Source organism: Lathyrus oleraceus, chromosome 5 (assembly GCF_024323335.1).
Source record: "Lathyrus oleraceus cultivar Zhongwan6 chromosome 5, CAAS_Psat_ZW6_1.0, whole genome shotgun sequence".
Lineage (NCBI taxonomy): Eukaryota > Viridiplantae > Streptophyta > Magnoliopsida > Fabales > Fabaceae > Lathyrus > Lathyrus oleraceus.
In genome coordinates, this window is record NC_066583.1 from 55,071,247 (window position 1) to 55,076,089 (window position 4,843).

The window sequence follows — 4,843 nt, forward strand, 5'->3', positions numbered from 1 at the left end:
TAACTAAAAATTAATAAAAAACGAAGGGGGTGTATTTTAAACAGAATTAGCAACGGGCTTGAAAATGGGGGTAGGGGCAATCAACAAGGGGCTGGAAAACCCAATGCATTCTGAAGCCCCCAATTAAGGGCAGTCCACGGAAAGAGTCAGCGATTGACTCTCGTCCTGGAGTGTTGGATCGATCCAACGCGATGCACACACATATCTCCAGGAATGTTGGATCCTCATACCTGGTCAAAGTAATTGAAACGGAGGGATCATATGGAAAGTCAAGGGGTGTACACAATGTTTGCACGCGTAGAGAAGCATCAGTTGACTGAGATAGTCAACTGATCTGAAGGGCTCGGAGAGTGCCACTTGGATGGCATCGGAGAGGTCGCGGTGATGGTATATAACCCTCACCACCTTCAGTGTCCTCTGATTCTTCACTATTCTTTCTCTCTCTTCTCTCCCTTCTCTCTACTCTCCCCTATGCTCTTTGACTTCTCTCTAAACCCAACCCTCTCCGACCACCTTTCACCACCACCCAAAACACCACTGGACCACCACATTCATCATTTTCATCATGAACATGATGAACATCAACCCAGAAATGCAACCCCCGACCCAGAGATCACCGTCCCCGCCCTAAAACCATCGTGAGCCACAAATCTACAGTTGAAGCTCAATCGGGATCTTCAACCGATGTTCATCTTGATGATGAACATTAACCCAGAAACCCTTATATCTTAAGAACCCTAACCCCAAACCTATGAACCCTAACCTAGGTTTGTGATGAACCATAACCCTACCTAGGAAGCAAAGAACCCTAGGGTTCATGTGATGAACCCTAACCCCAATTTTTCCAAAAACCCTAAAATTTCACTAATTCAAACTCTAAGCCCTGGCCGATTCGTATATAGGCATTCCCCAAACCCCAATCCAACCCTCAATTATCAAAATCAAACCATAACCCCCATTTCAAATATCCAAAATTTGAAACCACAACAAATCAACGCAAACAACAGTTCAAAGTAGAGTATGAAATTATGAAGGCCAACCTACGGAATAGAGGCTTATTCCGGTGACGAAGTAAATTCTAAGTTCTTTCCTTTCCTTTGTTTGATATGATTGCTTCCTCTCCCCCCTTTAACTTCCTCTTTTTTATTTCTTTTCTATGCAAGGTGTTGCTGGATTGGAAAGAAGGTCAGCTCTAAAGAATTAGGGTTTCAATGTGAAACCCTAATCTCTATTTGAATTCGAGCTTTACGTGACAGATCGGATTTGCAGCAGCAAGTATTCTTTTAGGGTTTTCCTTTTTTCCTCCTCAATACAGTTTTATTCTTTAGTTTTTATAGTGTTAGGATTAGGTTTTAAATTTAATTAGCTAATTTGTTTTAGGAAACTTTTGATGTAATCAGATTCTTTGATTCAATTAGAAATTAGGTTTTTTGATTCAATTGTGTATTTTGGTCCAATTTACGGTATAAAATAGTTTCTCAATGTATATGTATATCAATTTAGAAATATTTGATTGAGATTACAATTTCAACATTTTGATCCCTTATGATTTTTGATTTTATGCCAATTAGGGTTTCTGAGGAGGACGATGATAGACCTGGGTCACACTTGACCCGGTTCAGGGAATGGGTACTGGGTTTGACCCAGTTGACATGCAGGTTATCCAAATAACCAAATTACGAAAATGAGTCTGGACCAGGCCCAACTCAAATTTCAAACAAAAACCCAATAAGATTGGGAAAAAAACGATAAGAAGCCCAATAATACTAGTCATTTGGTATTTTAGTGATAATAAACTTAATTATTTCTAAAGACTTGGATTATTTTACTAATTTAATTAACCTAATACTCATCAACATCAGATTAATTTAATAGACCAATTTAATCTAACACTTAGTTAAAACCAATTTATTTACTAGTATGATCTAATCAACATTTTTACAAATTAACAGAAGTTAATTTGCCTTTCTTAACCTGTATCCAGTTAATCCGACTTAAATAATATTCTAATAATGAAAAATAAATAATAATATTGATAATAATAATAATAATAATAATTAATAACTAATAATTTAACTCTTGAAAATATAACTATTAAATTTTGAATACCTTAGAAGTTGATCAAAGCTGATTAATTTTAAAAAGATCCAATTAAAATACCAACATCAACCCAGGCCTACCTAAAATAATTTAATATTCTAAACAAATTTGTTAAAAATAAATTCAATTAATATTTAAATATTTATCAATAATCGAAGTCAATCTTAGCCCTAATGCCATCCTTAAAACCTGATTTAGACCTAAACGAACAAACATAAAACTAAATATTCTCATAAAAAGTCAAAAAGACCCCTTTAACTTTTTGTTATTGGGGTTGATCCGGTGAAAATAGAAAAATTAGGTAGTTAAAATTTGGGTTACGACAACATGTATGACCAAGTCGATCATTATCATTAAAGTAAAAAGTATTCTCATATGTAATCCGATTAAAATTAAATATTATTAGTATTTAGTCAATATTTTTTAATTAGTTAATTGTTTTAATTAAAATACAAAATTATGAAAAGCTGCAAAGTGTTGGAGTCGGATGAATTTTACTTTCTTTGAAAATCAAAGTGCATGTAACAACCCATATAATATATACCTAGAATAATATCATACAAGTGTTAGTAATTGGTACTGATCCAACATAAGTGCCTAATGGCATCAATATATATACATGTCCGAATATGAAAACATCAATGGAACATGTTATACAATAATGCCTAAACAATAAAAATCTAAGAACTATGTGCAATATCTTCATTGCACACAACTCCACAGCGGAAGATCAGAATAATTGTGTCCCTTGAAACATCCATAGACAACTTCTCTTAGATTCAACCTGCAAGGAATACCTGAAAAATAACAACAATAATGGGATGGGATAATAATCTCAGTGAGTTCTCATATCCTATGGGTCCACTCGGCTCTACATGGTCCCTACTCGATTCTAACTCAAGTTTTCACCTCCCGTTACATGTGCATCATTCGCACCTTGTAACTAGGACTTGAGTAACTACGTGATAATCGCAATATATGGAAACATGTCACTTGAGTGCATCCATTCAACAAATCACTATTCGGATTTACGAAACATCAATCCCCGAACGGACTTACGTCTAAGCCAGGCACGGTTCATGCATGCTCGTATGATTCGACTTTCGCGGTGGATATTGGGTCCTCTATGAGGCTTAATCCCCAGTTCAAGCGACTGTCACCCGTATGAGACTCTAACCCACTTAGGGTATCTTTCATCGTATGAGACTCTAACCCACTTAGGTGTCCACCTCTCTCCCATGTCCGCCATGGTTGGGGTCAATTGGTATGTGAAAAATTCTAGCATATTTTAATTTATCAAAGAATGAGGACCAATCGATTGGTTGGAACTCCGTACTCACAAAAATACAAAGGAATTAATCGATTGATTCCCAAGGCCAATCGATTGGTATGTGAAAAATTCCAACTTCTTCAAATTCACAACAGAAAGTTCATCCAATCGATTGGTATGTGAAAAATTCCAACTTCTTCAAATTCACAACAGAAAGTTCATCGATTATTCATCCAATTCCAACTTCTTCACAACAGAAAGTTCATCCAATCGATTGTACCCAAGGACCAATCGATTGGTAACATGGCACCAAGGTTGGTATGTGACATCTCCCCCATGTCCACCATGGTTGGGGTCAATTGGTATGTGAAAAATTCTAGCATATTTTAATTTATCAAAGAATGAGGACCAATCGATTGGTTGGAACTCCGTACTCACAAAAATACAAAGGAATTAATCGATTGATTCCCAAGGCCAATCGATTGGTATGTGAAAAATTCCAACTTCTTCAAATTCACAACAGAAAGTTCATCCAATCGATTGGTATGTGAAAAATTCCAACTTATTCAAATTCATAACAGAAAGTTCATCGATTATTCATCCAATTCCAACTTCTTCACAACAGAAAGTTCATCCAATCGATTGTACCCAAGGACCAATCGATTGGTAACATGGCACCAAGGGAAGTATAAACACAACAAATACATCATAGATTCACACAAATCCTAACTCCCAAAGCATATATTATCCCCCCCCCCCCCCCCTCAAAGCTAAATCTATCTAAGAACTCACCTCTAACACTTGAAGATGGTGAAGATCATGAGTAGAAAATGGTGATGATGATGATGAAGATGAAGATGACATGATGGTGGTGGTGGTGGCTTCTTTCCTTCCTCTTCTTTCTTTTGTTTCTTTCTTTACTGGTTTTTCTTTCTTTCTCTTCTTCTTATCCACTTTTCCTTCTTTTTCTTATAACCACACAAATATATAACATAATATATATATATATATATATATATATATATATATATATATATATATATATATATATATATATATATATATATATATATATATATATATATATATATATATATATATATATATATATATATATATATATATATATTAATATTAATATTAGGTAGTAATATAAAATATCTCAATTGATATTTTATCTTCCAGTTACCAAAAATGTCTTCTCTTGTACTTATTAATATAGGTATGTCTCTTTTATTAATAATTAATCTCTTCATGGTTCATTGGTTACTCTATTGGTCCCAACTGACAACATTTAGAGCACATAGGAACTCTAATTATTCCAACTAAAAAAAGATAGAGTACATAGAAACTCAGTTGGTCTCAACTGACAACTGATTGAACATTTAAGGGAATATAGGATATTACAGTATATGTGCCAATTGAATTGATTTGCCCAACTGAAAGCAGCTATTGGATTGACTTGCCCAACTA

General features: G+C 34.6%; 1 long non-coding RNA gene across 1 annotated transcript; it reads right to left on the minus strand.

Annotated features, from left to right (window-relative positions):
• Positions 1 to 2,616: 2,616 nt before the first annotated feature.
• LOC127087676 (uncharacterized) lies at positions 2,617 to 4,340 on the minus strand. The gene is made up of 2 exons (XR_007789995.1): positions 4,163 to 4,340; positions 2,617 to 2,897 (listed from the first exon to the last, which is right to left on the minus strand). It is a non-coding gene; the product is annotated as an uncharacterized LOC127087676 (long non-coding RNA).
• Positions 4,341 to 4,843: the final 503 nt, after the last annotated feature.